The sequence below is a fragment of the Gymnoscopelus braueri genome (assembly GCF_963280865.1).
Source record: "Gymnoscopelus braueri genome assembly, chromosome: 13".
Taxonomy (NCBI): Eukaryota; Metazoa; Chordata; class Actinopteri; order Myctophiformes; family Myctophidae; genus Gymnoscopelus; species Gymnoscopelus braueri.
The window spans coordinates 1,442,869-1,458,999 of NC_137615.1; the positions used below are offsets into that span (position 1 = coordinate 1,442,869).

The following is a 16,131-nucleotide window of genomic DNA, read 5'->3' on the forward strand; positions in this document are numbered from 1 at the left end:
TGAGGAGCATGTGACAACAAAGAGGCGATATAATTCCTCAGCGTTATGAGTGCTGTCGGAAGAGTAAGGGGGAGAATGGTTAAAATTGAGGGAAAACTGGGAGGCAGTTGTGGAAGTTATGACACGCTGACGGCGAGCAGGGGCACAGGGTTTGAGTGGAAAACAGGGGACTGAGACCGAAAATAAAATTGGGAAATGGTCTGATATCCTAATTGAAGAGCAGATATCACTGACAGAGATGGATAGTCCATGGGAAATAATCAGGTCTAAAGTATGGCCCAGATCATGCGTTGGGCCGGCCACTGACTGAGTTAGGTTAAAAGAGTCTAAAAGGTTAAAAAAGTCCTTGACTAGTGGCTTAGACGGGCAGCATGCGTGCACATTCAGATCACCCGAAATTAAAACATAGTCATAATTAATCATAATTATGGATAAAAAATTGCCAAAATCCTGAATAAAAGCTGCGTTAAACTGTGGGGGGCGGTAGATCACTGCACAGAATACAGGTGAGGACAGATTCAACTGAAACTGTTGGAGCTCAAAACTAGAGTAGCTGGTGGAATCCTGGATCAGTTGGCAGTGTAAATTGGACTTGAACACTGATGCTAGACCCCCACCAGAGCCAGTAGTACGAGGGGAACTGAAAAAAGTGCAGTCAGCAGGGAGAAGTTCAAAAAATGCTGTACACTCGCCAGGGTCAAGCCAGGTTTCTGTTAGGAACATAAGGTCCAAATTGTGGGAGGTAAAAAAGTCTTTCATAATAAAAGTTTTATTTCTAAGCGAATGGATATTTAATAAGACCATATTGAGGGTTGTATTAATGCTTGGAGAGGACACAGGCACAGCACGGCGCAAATAGCGCAGGTGGGCGTGTTCAACACCGCGTCTGGTGTGATGGCTGGGTGCAGATGGCGAGTTGAAGTGTCTATTACTGATTATTATTGAAATAGGGAATGGCATATTATTAAGGGGGCGGGGGGGTGATGTGGAGGGGGGGGATATGGCGTCAGAAATAGGGACAGGTTGGGTTGGAATGGACATTAACTTGAGTGAAAGTATAGGTCCGAGCCCGTTGGAAAATAGGCTGTGTGAGAGGGCGGAACTGTTGAAGCCGGGACCGGGGGGACGTCAATCAGTGGGGGACCCATCCGGAGTGGGCAGTGTTGTTGTTGTGGTTAGATAGGGTGCGAGGAGGAGGCGGCCAACAGCAATATTATTCGCCAGAGCGTGGCTTCCTCGTCTACTCGGGTGTAGACCGTCTCTGTGAAAGAAAGACGGACGTTCCCAAAATAAATTAAAGTTGTCGATGTAGCCGATATCGAAAGAACTGCAGGTGTGTTGGAGCCAAGCATTCAAACTGACGAGGCGGCTGAATTGTTCATCGCTACGACCAAAGGTCGCGATGGGGCCAGAGAGGAGGAACGAGACTCCACAGCTTCGTAGGAGATCGATGAGGTGTAAAAAACTTTCTTTTAGCATCTCCGATTGGCGACGAGCAGTGTCGTTAGTCCCAACGTGTACTATGATGCATTTGATGGAAGGTGGAAGGGACGGAAACAGATTTTTATATAATTGGGGTGGTTATATTTTGTCTCCCTGCTCTTCTATTGAGACATTTAGATTGTGTCAAAGGTCATGTCTCACCTAGACACAGGATCTGACATGAATTGTGACCTGATGTGTTCGTATAGGAAATCAAAGGTTGTTTGTGTGGAGACCAAGCAAGTGGACTTGTCTGTCGCCATCTTGTTTTGACAGGGTGAAGTTCACTGCTGTGCATGACGACGCCATCTTGTTTTGACACGGTGAAGTTAACGGTTGTGCGTGTGGGTACATAATGAAACTGCAGATAACAGCTTCTTCTTTGTGACCACTTCCTCTGCTCTCATGAGAACAGAGGAAGTGGTCACAAAGAACCACATGCCTAGCAAACAACACCTGCCTCTCTGCAACCACCATCTCTGCAGGCATGGATGCAGATTTATGTTGGGTGGGTAGGGTACTCAACAACAAGTCACACACACATCAACCAAGTTTTAACCCCTTAATCAGAAATACCTGATGAATGTCAGTTGGAAACATAGTACTCGCAATAAAATACTTTTTTTTGTTGTAAGTGAAGACAGTGTGCGCCATCACCATTCTTTCCTGTCTCATGCACTGGCTGCCTGCTCCTACGCACCTGTCCCAGTAGGTGTGCAAAGGGAAATTTTTTTTAACTACATTTCAAGTCAAACTATTTGATTATTGGCTGATGATGAAATCATAACTGGCATAAGGACTGCAGATTACAGAGAGAGAGTTTGAATGACAGAAATCTGTTCACAACAACACATGGTATCAGAGCGGGTACATCATGCATCCTGTGCACGTTACAAAGCATCACACAACAGTCATCCGACATGCTCGGCTTTCTCATTGGGTGCTCGGGCTCCTCAGCACCCACAGGATTGGAACTAATGTCTGCAGGTCTCTGCACAAACATACACTGAACAGAGAGAATGTTCTGCTTTCTATGTCAACTGTATGCATGCAGAATGAGCATGTAAGGTATTGTGTCATATCACCAGATGTTACTTATAATCTGACGAAAAGATATGTGTAATCACTGTAATCAAAACGGCCTTCATGACAGTTACTCTATGCATTTATTATTTATAGAACAGATGGCCTCAGTTTAAAGTGAGCTCCATGTCCTAATCTTTGAAGCTGAATATTATTGTATCTTGACAAAAAGGTCACAGTTGATGGCCCTGGATCTGATAATTTGTACCAAATAGATATTAGAGGTACAAACCCTAACCTAACCCTAACCCTGGAATATAATGAATGTGATCTGAGTGCAGCTTTGTCAGCGATGTGTCACTCATGTGTGACTCTGTTATTTCCTCATAATAATCTTTAGAGGCTCTGGGGTTCACGCTGGTCCCCAGGAAGACTAAGCTGACCGTGCTTTTGTGGTGGCGGCCCCAGAGCTGTGGAACAATCTCCCCCCACCAGAGCATGTGAGCGGAGCGGGGGGGAAATGCTGCTCGTGGCTCCAGGGGGCTGTTGTCACGCTCGCTATCAGCTCATGTTGATCCCCCCCCCCCCCCCCCCCACACCGCTCCCCGTCGCTCGTCGCTCACGTTGATTTGCTCACCTCTCGCTCTGCACTCCGCTCAGACCAGGCCGCTCAGCAGCACAAAAGAAAAGAGAGGGAAAAAAAGGCGACATTTGAATGAAATCTTGCTGAAGGACGTGCTCTGTGCACTTCTGGATGTCTGTGTGTCTGAGTGCGTGCGACCGGGCATGCTCAAACATGCGGTGTGCGGCCCCCGCCGGAGTGGCTTGGAGCGGCAGGCGGTCCTCGCTCCGAGTAGCGCTCCAACCTTTTTATAAACCCGCTCCCCGCTACGTTAAAAATCGTCTCGCTCTGCTCACATGCTCTGCCCCCCCACATCAGATCTGATAAGTCCATCGAGATGTTTAAGTCCTTACAAAAAACTCACCTTTTCTCTCTGGCTTTTAACAACATCCACTCCTAAATGTTCCTATTTTAACTCCTATCTAACGTTTCCTACCTTCTGTGTACATACTGTAGGTGTAAATGAACAATCTGGCTCCTATATGCATGTTATGTGTTTGAGGTCTGTAACTCTGAGAGTGTACACATGGAACCAAATGAACCCTTACAGGTCTGTAACTCTGAGAGTGTACACATGGAACCAAATGGACCCTTACAGGTCTGTAACTCTGAGAGTGTACACATGGTGAAATTATGGATCCATTTGGATCCATTTGTACACTCATAGTTATGAGAGTCCTTGAAAAACAAAAGGTTTGTGTCATGATTGATTGATTGATGTATTGATTGATTGATTGATTGCATTCAGTACTTTCTTAACAGTTTGTAAACAGTACAGTGGTATGACGTTACAATGATGCTAAAAGGATAACACATTGTGGTCCTGTCATTCAATTCATCACTCATGAACATTAAACATCACAAAGAGAGGAAGAAAAGGGAAGTGCAGAGACGTGTGGTCAGAGTAGAGAAGCTGCTTCCTGTCATAACAGACAACAGGAAGTGAGCTTAGTTTCAACACACTGAGCAGACATGTTGCCTGGCAACAGCTAGGGCGGGACATGTCACACATTGACTGGCGTTTACAGTAGCCAATGGGACGAGGTTATCAGTCTGCTCCCCATGCCTGTCTGTCTGCCTGCATGGGGGTGAGCTTGTAGATCTGCCATGGATGCCAGTTTTTCACATTGTCGTTACATACCTGTAAGGGTCCATTTGATTCCATGTGTACACTCAGAGTTACAGACCTGTAAGGGTCCATTTGGTTCAGATCAGATCCTACATCAGTGAAGATGTATCGACAGACAGGCAGACAGGCAAACAGGCAGACAGGCAGGCAGGCAGACAGACAGGCAGACAGGCAGACAGACAGGCAGGCAGGCAGGCAGGCAGACAGGCAGACAGGCAGACAGACAGAAAGTTGTCTACTTTGAGTACTGAGGAGACAGTATATTATTATTAGTGAACTTAACAGTTAATACAAGCAACAGTTACAACTTATCTTAATTATTTCTCTTTCCAACATGTTTAGGATCATTTTAACGTCGACTCAGGCTTCTGTTCACAGTTTATAACAGAGGTGATGCAACTTTGATGATGACTCACTCCAGAGGGACACATTGCATATACCGGGCCATTCTATGCCACACAAAAGTAGCAACAATAGCCGATCTACAAGCTCAAAACACATGCATTTTGAGCTTGGAGATCTGCTGTTTTTGCTATTTTTGAATTCGAATTCAGATTTTTTTTGGCTATTTTTTAATTAGAATCCTGAAAAATAACATGTTTTATTTAATTTCTAATGCATTTAGTTATACTTGTGTTAACTTTATGAACTTAAATACAAATAGATTGGACATAAAAAAAGTACTTTTACTTCTACTCCACTACATCTCAGAGGCAAATATTATACTTTTACTCCACTACACTTATTAGAAAACTTTAGTTACTTTGTAGATTGTGATTATTATTGCAAAAATACATTAACCACTTCAGCCCATTATACATTTCGGCCATTTGAAAAAAATTGAAAAAAAAACACACACACACACACACACACACACACACACACACACACACACACACACACACACACACACACACACACACACACACACACACACACACACACACACACACACACACACACACACACACACTACATGCCTCTGTTTAGACCCTCAATAACATTATACAGTGTCACACATTTTGTCTCCCATGCGCGTCCCAGGCGTCTGCCCGGCCCGCTAGGCTGACTGTAGAGAAGCTGCTTCCTGTCATCACAGACAACAGGAAGTGAGCTTAGTTTCAACACACTGAGCAGACATGTTGCCTGGCAACAGCTAAGGCGGGACATGTCACACATATTGACTGGCGTTTACAGTAGCCAATGGGACGAGGTTATCAGTCTGCTCCCCACGTCTGTCTGTCTGTCTGTCTGTCTGTCTGTCTGTCTGTCTGTCTGTCTGTCTGTCTGTCTGTCTGTCTGTCTGTCTGCATGGGGGTGAGCTTGTAGATCTGCCATGGATGCCATTTATTCACAGTGTCAATTTAACTCAGAGAGTGTAACAAATGGAACCAAATGGACCCGGTTCTATTTGTTACACTCTGAGTTACAGACCTGTAAGGGTCCATTTGGTTCAGATCAGATCCTACATCAGTGAAGATGTGTGTCTGCCCCCAGACAGATAGACAGTATATTATTATAAGTGAACTTAACAGTTAATACAAGCAACAGTTACAACTTATGTTAACTATTTATCTGTCAAACATGTTTAGGATCATTTTAACGTCGACTCAGGATTCTGTGTTTCACAGTTTATAAGTTGCTTGATTCAATATTTAGATATTTGATATTCATTTTATCAGACACGCCCCCTTCCTTTACAAACCCATTGTAACTTCAAACTCCATTTTAATCATGTTATATTCATTAAAACACACGTCTCTGCTTCTAGTGACTGATATTGTCCTTCTAATGAATGTTAGACTCATTAAAACACACGTTTCTGCTTCTGGTGACTGATATTGTCCTTCTAATGAATGTTAGACTCATAAAAAAACATGTCTCTGCTTCTGGTGACTGATATTGTCCTTCTAATGAATGTTAGACTCATTAAAAAATATGTCTCTGCTTCTGGTGACTGATATTGTCCTTCTAATGAATGTTAGACTCATTAAAAAATATGTCTCTGCTTCTGGTGACTGATATTGTCCTTCTAATGAATGTTAGACTCATTAAAACACATGTCTCTGCTTCTAGTGACTGATATTGTCCTTCTAATGAATGTTAGGCTCATTAAAAAACATGTCTCTGCTTCTAGTGACTGATAAATTGTCCTTCAAATGAATGTTAGACTCATTAAAAAACATGTCTCTGCTTCTGGTGACTGATATTGTCCTTCTAATGAATGTTAGACTCATTAAAAAACATGTCTCTGCTTCTAGTGACTGATAAATTGTCCTTCTAATGAATGTTAGACTCATTAAAACACGTCTCTGCTTCTGGTGACTGATATTGTCCTTCTAATACTCGAGGGGGCCATGTTTTTTCAAACAAGCTTCTCTCAGTCTTCACTCATCCTACTACTGCAACAAAAATATTATCATTATTATTGTTGAAGTAACGCTAAACAAGCTTCTCTTAGTCTTATTGTTGCCAAGTCTGCTTAAATAGTGAGACTTTTGTCTTGTTTTTTTCCAGAGTTCTGGGGAAAATGCAGAGACGCTGTGGCTTTGGGGAGGAGTGTCAATCATATTGACTGACAGTTCAAGTAAGTGTGTAATGTTATAATACATAACCAAAACATAAAACATTATAGACCTACATAGTCATTATGATGATGTATGATGTATTATTTTTTATTAGGAATATATGGCCATATTTTGGGCTTGTTTTGTGTAGTTCTTTGACTAGTGCTATTTGTACAAGTGAGGACAGAGGAATAACACTACTCAATATGAAACCATTATACATGTGCAATATAAAATATTAATATTATCCATATTATCCAGCAATATGAAAACATTGCACCTTGACAAAATGAAAACACCATTACATTATTATATGAATAGTATTAACCACATGAACCCCGGCATATGGGGGGAACATAAGCCAAAAATAGCCGATCTGCAAGCTCACAACGTGTCGCAGTATGAAGCGTTGTGAGCTTGTAGATCGGCTATTTTTGGCGATTTGGTGTTGACAGAAAAAACATCCAAAAAATGTAAGTAAATTTTTACTACGAATAGAGGGTTTAAGTAGGCTACATAATAATAATATAATAAATGTATTTATAGCACTTTTCAAAACATGAGTTACAAAGTGCTGAACAGCAGTATGTTCGAGCATAAAACATATAGGTAAGGTAAAATAAAACGTTAAAAAAAAAATATATATATATTTAAGGGAATAACATAGTTAACAAGTAAGTTAATTCTGACAAGCAATAAAGAAAACATTTAAACAAACTAAAAGGAGACCAAAATAACGTTGGTCTCGTTGGCCACATCAACAAACAGTAATTTAATGTATTATTCTGCTATTCTTTATTGTGCTCACACAAGCTATTCAGATGAGATAAACTAAACAGTGCAAAGTATTCAGACCATTCACCACAAACACCTAAGGACTTATTTATTGAAATAGAGTGCATGTGTTAAGTGTTTGTTCTGGCTGTAAGAAAACTACAAGAGACAAACCCTCCCAGTGTAGAGAACACAGGATATATCTGTCCTATTGGTTTGTGTCTATCACTGCTGGGTGATAGTTTACCACAGTGTAGAGAACACAGGACATATCTGTCCTATTGGTTTGTGTCTATCACTGCTGGGTGATAGTTTACCACAATGTAGAGAACACAGGACGTATCTGTCCTGTTGGTTGATGTCTATCACTGCTGGGTGATAGTTTAAAACCCTGGTGCTAGCCTATAGGGCAGTGAAAGGAACAGCTCCTTCTTACCTCCGGGCTATGGTCGATGCCTACACCCCTGCCCGACCACTTTGGTCGGCCACCTCGGGGCGACTGATTGCCTCGTCACTCAAGGGTCCTTCTGGCCAATCCACACGGTCACTACTTTTTTCTGTTCTGGCCCCACAGTGGTGGAATGAACTTCCCACTGATGTCAGGACAGCAGAGTCACTGCCCATCTTTCACCGCAGGCTGAAAGCCTACCTCTTCAGGAAACACTACCCTTCCTCTTTGCCTGGCCTACTTGTTGTTAACTAGTTGTACGAACGCTTGTTTTATTGTTTTATTGGATCTTGTTTAGTCGATACACTTATTTGTTTTAGCTCCTGCTCATTTGATTTTGCTATTGTTGTCTCATCTGTTTAAGGAAATAGGTAGCTGATATATTGCATTTTTACCTTAGCGCTAGGTATACTCTTGGTTGCTTGTTTTTGCAGAAAATGCACTTAAGACTTCTGGTGATTAGTAGTTTCGTTCCCTACCTATGTTGAATGCACTTCTTGTTTGTCGCTTTGGATAAAAGTGTCTGCTAAATGACTGTAATGTAATGTAATGTTTACCACAGTGTAGAGAACACAGGACATATCTGTCCTATTGGTTGGTGTCGATCACTGCTGGTTGATAGTTTACCACAGTGTAGAGAACACAGGACATATCTGTCCTATTGGTTGTGTCTATCACTGCTGGGTGATCGTTTACCACAGTGTAGAGAACACAGGACGTATCTGTCCTATTGGTTTGTGTCTATCACTGCTGGGTGATCGTTTACCACAGTGTAGAGAACACAGGACGTATCTGTCCTATTGGTTTGTGTCTATCACTGCTGGGCGATCGTTTACCACAGTGGAACCCGGATACGTGCATCAGATCATCAACTTGTCGCATCGGGACGGTCTTTCAGGTTTTTCTCATATCATGGGAGTGGATGGAACTTCCTTTTGTGTGGACTTACATTTCTTGGACGCTTTTTTCTGTCAACAACAAATCTCTGCCAAAAATAGCCGATCTACAAGCTCCCAACATTTTGTGCTGCAACGCGTTGTGAGCTTGTAGATCGGCTATTTTTGGCTACCACTACATTTGTACTCAAGTAAATTTATAATTCCGGACATTTACTTGTAACAGAGTATTTCTACATTGTAGTATGTATACTTTTACTTAAGTAAACAACAACAATACTTTTTCCACCACTGCATAACACATGCACTCGTATTTCAATAAATGTAAACGTCCTTATTTATTTGTGGTGAATAGCCTGAATACTTTGCACTGTTTAGTTTATCTCATCTGAATAGCTTATGTGAGCACAATAAAGAATAACAGTATTGATACTTTCACTTAAGTACAAAATGTGAGTACTTTTTCCACCACTGATAGTGAGTACAATGATAATTATACAACTGTAGAATATTGACATGGTGCACATTTTATAACAGCAAACATATGTTTTAATGTTAATAAGTTAACATTAACATTAAAATACGTTTGCTGGAAGTTACTTATTATGAAGTAGTCTCTCTGGTTAACATACAATGCTCCATTATAATGTCTTAGGTCGCCATCTAGCGGCGAAACATTTGAATTCATATGAATCTGTCATTCATAATTATTGATGTAATGTAGCCTAAATTAAACCCTCTATTCTCAGTAAAAACTGACCTACATTTCTTGGATGCTTTTTTCTGTCAACACCAAATCTCTTTGACAAAAATAGTCAATCTACAAGCTCACAACGCGTCGCAGCGTGACACGTTGTGAGCTTGTAGATCGGCTATTTTTGGCTTATGTTACCCCCATCCTGGGGTTCATGTGGTTAATACTATTCATAATAATGTAATGGTGTTTTTATTTTGTCAAGGTGCGCTGGATAATATTAATATTTTATATTGCACATGTATAATGTTTTTATGTTGAGTTAGTAGTGTTATTCCTCTGTCCTCACTTACAAATAGTACTAGTCATAAGAACTACACATCCTGAAAAACGTCACTGCCCACCAGCTGCTCAAAGCCCTGGAAGATATCAAAGTAACGGCCGGAAATGTCCAGAAGTGCTGCATGGGCTTACGACAACCATAGATATATATAAGAAAGGCTAGATGGCTCAAGGGGGCGTCACAAGCGTTGCTCAACCGCGGCCATCTTGCGACAGTCATTCATAACATTATGTCTATCGTGCATGTACTATTGAAATAACCATAGCGTGCTTTTTCATCCTATTTTCAAACGGTTTGGTGTGTTGTAAACACCAAAGATGTAGTTATGATACTGCATACTTATAATTATAATCATAGATTTTATATGAAAATAACATTAAGTATGCAGTATCATAACTACATCTTTGGTGTTTACAACACACCAAACCGTTTGAAAATCGGATGAAAATTGAGCACGCTATGGTTATTTCAATAGTACATGTACCATACCATAGACATAATGTTATGAATGAGCGAGCTGACTGTCGCAAGATGGCCGCCATGTGGCAACGTCGTACTCCATTGGCCAGCAGCGCGGGTGAGTCATCTAGTGTTTATATATATCTATGGTCGCGGACCCCTGTTGAAGACCTGCACTAGGCCATTATATGAGCACTTTAAACCTTTATACTTACATTGAAAATAGCCAATCTACGCTTGTAGATCTGCAACCCGCAACTACCAATATTTACAAGCAAAAATAATAAGTGGACATGGCAACACTAGTTTCAGGCTCTGCAGTATCTTGTACTTTGTGCTCTTTAGATAGCTCAGTAAATTATACAGTGTACACATTGAAAAGCAACACAGCAGAAAACAATGTGTGATATGTCTTCTTTTATTTTCCAGAAGCAATTATTTTACAAAGGTCTCAGTCATTCAGAAATATATTTAGTTCATGAGCTGATCAAATGGGCTCTCATTAACTCCTCATTAACATGAGCTGATCCACCGGGCTCTCATTAACTCCTCATTAACATGAGCTGATCCACTGGGCTCTCATTAACTCCTCATTAACATGAGCTGATCCACTGGGCTCTCATTAACTCCTCATTAACATGAGCTGATCCACTGGGCTCTCATTAACTCCTCATTAACATGAGCTGATCCACTGGGCTCTCATTAACTCAATGCATTCCACTGAACTCCAGGCTGCAGTCTGGCTCCATGGTGCGACCAATCTGCCGGCTGGAATTGCATGATAGCGAAAATGACGTAGATGACCATACCTTCTTTCTATATACCTTGGCGTCACCTTGTGGCGTGTGTCTGGACACTCCTATCCACACGTTTCCTAGGGCGTTGTGGGCATCACTTCCTGTCCATTTGATCAGGCATTAGGGATCAAATGGACAGGAAGTGATGCCCACAACGCCCTAGGAAACTTGTGGATAGGGTGCGAGGAAATGAGCGGATACAGTAGGCGGGCTTTAGACCGGATGTGAGCACTGAACAGGAAATAGAAGCACATTGAAACATACAGTATAGTCAGAAACAGTCAGAAACCTAGAGAAGATCTACAAGCTCATAGTGCGTCGCTGTGCAACGCGTTGTGAGCTTGTAGATCTGCTATTTGCAATTAGCCAAAGTACATATAGTAATAGGAATGAAGTGGTTGGTGTGCATTTTGTAATAATAATGTAACTATATAAAAGTAACTAGTAACTAAAGTAAAAGTACTTTATATACTTTCTACTTACTTACCACATAAGACCTGTAAATAAAAGGTTTATGTTTATGTTTATTAAAGGATCCCCATTAGAGTCACATGAATGAGCCTCTAGTCTTCCTGGGGTCCTGAACAAAGCAAATACAATACAAATGTACAACTAAAAATACAAATAATATTAAAATAAAAAAATAAAAATAAACAATACAAATAAAAATGAATACAAAAAGACTCCAACAAATCCAACAATCCAGTCAAATTAAACAAATAACAGTTACATACTTGACAAGTTACTTGCAAGGTATCTCTTGATTTGTTTTTTGAAAGTAATTTTGTTATGGATTGTACATAAGATGTTTTTGGGCAGAGCATTCCAGAGTTCTATTGACCTATATATATACCAGTGAGTTTTAGAAAATTCGTTTTTGGTGCTGTTTTTGTTCTTAAATTACCAGAAGCTGCTCCTCTGGTGTTGTACCCATGTTCTGAAGTCATGTGTAACTGTTTAGCCAAGCTAGGCAGCTTATTGGTGCTAATAATGTTCCGCAGTAGCATTAGAAGACTCACCGATAATTTCTGTTCAACCATAAGCCATGCCAGATGTTCATGCATATAGCATTCACTTGTCTTGAATGAACATCCTAGTGCCAGAGAAGCCGCTTTATTCTGAGCAACCTGTAATTTTTCAGATTTTGAAGCTGACGACCAGATTACAGGGCAACATTCTAAATTGGACAGAACTAAAGAATGAATAACTGATTTCATTGTAGAGGGAGTGATGAAACCAGAACACTTCCTAGTCATCCCTATTCCTCTTCCCATTTTGATGACAATATTGTTTATCTGTTTAGACCAAGATAAAGAGCTGTCAATAGTTACTCCCAGAAGTTTTATTGTGGTCACTTGTTCAATTTGTGTGGTACCAATTGACAGTTTTAACAGAGGATTCTTGCCCAACATGTGTCTAGATCTAAGCACAATGGCCTTTGTCTTAGAGATATTTAACACCAACTTGTTGCATTCAATCCATTTATAGATGTCTATTAAGGCACTTCTTAAAGAGTCAGTTACAGCTTGCTCAGATGTTGCGGCACTGTATAATGTTGTGTAATCAGCATACATAATAGTTTTAACATTCTTTACACACAGCGGTAAATCTTTAGTGAAAATGGAGTATAACAAAGGTCCTAGACAGCTACCTTGCGGAACCCCACAGTTAATAGTGTTCCAGTTTGAATAGCTGCCATTAAAGAAGACTCTCTGTTGTCTCCCTGAGAGATAATGAACGAACCATGCCAAAGCATTGGAGGTAAAACCATAACACTGTAACTTATCTACAAGCAAGGTATGATCAATTACATCAAATGCTGCACTGAAGTCCAACATAACAGCGCCTACTCATTTTTTATTATCCATGCATGATAACCAGTCATCACTCATTTGCTGAAGTGCAGTGCTTGTGGAATGGCCTTCCCTGTATGCATGCTGAAAGTCAGACATTAGATTGTTATTGGAAAAGTAGTCCATGACCTGTTTACATACTATTTTTTCTATTATTTTACTTAACAACGGTAAAATACTGATGGGACGGCTGTTTGGACCATTAAATGTTTTATTTTTGTCTTTCGGAAGTGGGAAGATTTTAGCGTCCTTCCATACTGTTGGATGAACCCCACTGATTAACACTCGCATGACTGAGGTTTCATACTCCTCCACCAAGCCTGAAAAATGATCATTTTGATCCCCAAATCAGGCTATCCTATTGGCCACTGTCTCCCTCTGTTCTCCAGACTAGTTCACACTTTCTCCCCCAAACAGTGGGGGGTTCCATTGTCTTCTAAAAAGCAGAGAGTTGAAAATGGGTTGCCAAATTTTGAGAGCGAAATAAGCAGGCATGTCTATGAAAGTGTAGGCAGTAGGCTAGTGTGTATTTCTATCTGTCTCCTATATGTCATCATGATTTGTGATTTGTGTATGTGGGGATCTCATTTTTACTTCCATGCAGTGTTGATTTCGTTAACGAAAACGAAACGAAATATGTTCGTCAACGCACATTTTTCAAAGGACGAAGACGAGACGAGACCACCACCCATGAATAAACAATAACTGGGACAAAATCATTATGCAATTTCGTTGACTAATAAAGACAAGACGAAAATGTAATTCACTAAATAAAGACTGGACTAAACTCTATGGTCATTTTAGTTCACGAACAAAGACGAGACAAAATATTATATCATATATTTATTATATAATTTTGTCACTCCCTGTCTCCTTTGATGCACAGCGCAGGCATGCTGTTCCTCACTCACACACACACCCCCTTTTAAAGTTGCAGCCGTGCACGCGCGCACACACACACACACGCACACGCACACGCACACGCGCACACACACACACACACACACACACACAGAGTCACACCACCGTCAAATGAATGGCAGGAGGATTCAGATTTCAGAGCAAAACTTTACAAAATAAAACGGTAAAATGCTTTGCACGGGGCTCGGGAGAAAGAGAAGAGGTGATATGGACAAATTTTCGCTACATCGATGTGGAGAACAAAACACAATGCTTGATTTTATCCGAAGGCAAGCAATGTGGGAAAAACGCAACAACTTGAAGAGACACAAGCGTTCACCACAAAGAGATCGAGTTATAAGTTAACAAAAGGTTTGGTGGTGGTTGTTTACAACGTAACATTAAACGTGGTGTTGCGTGTCGGCTTAATGTTCCAACAAAAACACTAATCCGACCCCAAAGTGCCCAAACTAATGCTGACGAACTTACGTTAGGGAGGAGGAGAGGAGTAGCGATAAACTTACACCTGGTGTTTGCACTTTCTCCATTTACAGCCCGTACATCTACACAAACGTTCAGATTTCAAATATAAAGTGCTTACCTCATGGCCAGGGATGTTACAATTCTATTCGGGTAACCCATAAGTACCCATATTCTCCGTATTGTCCAATAAAAAACATTTAAATCCGATCGGTGGCCATTTTCTCCGTATTTTCTCCATGCTTTCAACTACGTGACCCTATCGGTTGGGAGGTGTAATTGCACTCTGATACACTATAACTCTATGAGAAAATGACCGCCAATCGGATTAAAATGCTTTTCATTGAACAATACAGAAGTTACGGGTACTTATACCCACCCGAAGTAAATTGTAACATCCGTGGCCACGGAATAAAAACTTTATATTTGAAATCCGAACGTTTATGTAGATGTACGGGCTGTAAATGGAGAAAGTGCAAAAAACAGGTTGAAGTTTCGTCATCACTGTCATAATATGACCGTGATGTAATGCTGCTCTAAATTTAGTAGCAGCAACCGAACTATAGTAACTTGTAAACAACCCAGTGACAAACCTATATTATTATTATTCATAATAATAATATTCACATTATTGTCTGAGCGTAAAGCTCTCATTCTATCAGCTGTCCAGTCGCTGACAAACGTGTCTCCTCTCCTCCTCCCTCCCTCCCAAGTGAACACAATGCTATGTTCCACAAATGTGCTCAATCCTGCGCAAAATATCTGATCTTCAAGCATAAAACAGTTGCTGCGTGACAAGCTGTATGCTTGTAGATCCTATCTTTTTCCACCGCTTTGCAGTGAAAGGGAAAGTGGAAAATGGGTCGCCAAATTTTGCGAGAGAAATAAGTCAGGTCTATGAAAATGTTACTGCATGCGTCGTTGTGCCCTGAGAAAACAGGCATGAATGGGGTAATAGCCGAGGCTAATTTGCAACACCAGTCCCTGGTTAGACCTTTCTATATAAATATATACCTAATAAAAATGCATGAAGCTCTAATCTAAACAAGTATGAAAATATATTTATATCTGCAAAGTAACTAGTAACTAAAGTTTTCAAATAATTGTAGTGAAGTAAAAGTACAAGATTTGCCTCTGAGCTGTAGTGGAGTAGAAAAGTATTACCATTATAATGTAATTATATATATAATTATAATATTAATAATAATAGAAAGACGCGAAAAACAAGCCCAAAGTCGCTTATAATAAGCAGACATGGCAACATGGACTCGCTGCTGCGTAGGGAGTCTGCTCGTCTACGGGCCGCTCTGCGGGGGGTCTAGAGGTGTCAACTGCTCTTCCCTGGGGGAGAGAGGGGGAGAGCGGTCAATTTAGCCGAAATATAACGGTTGGGATGGTATATATGGTATATATTTCATATTTATAATACGTTTCAGAAGAAAAAAAAAACGGAGATGATTTGAAACAAATATTTAGGAAAAGTCATGAAAGGGGAACTTTCTCAGAGCTTCATGAGAGAAGATAATCCACTTTAAATTCTCAAAATCGGTCATATTGATAGCTTAGTCATGCAAGTGTTAAACACTGATTGAATATATGACATTCAATCAGTATAAAATAGGTCTTTGATGGAGATGAATTATAATGATGTATTGATATAGTTT

At 40.5% G+C, this 16,131-nt stretch overlaps 1 protein-coding gene across 3 annotated transcripts in view; it reads left to right on the forward strand.

Moving 5' to 3' along the window:
• Nucleotides 1-16,131, forward strand: part of LOC308098958 (NLR family CARD domain-containing protein 3-like) — a 62,824-nt gene that overhangs the window by 14,240 nt on the left and 32,453 nt on the right. For all 3 annotated transcript variants that reach the window (XM_080447429.1, XM_080447428.1, XM_080447430.1), the window contains exon 4: nt 6,774-6,843. The gene's annotated coding sequence lies outside the window, so the exon portion shown is untranslated. The remainder of the gene's footprint in view (nt 1-6,773; nt 6,844-16,131) is intronic.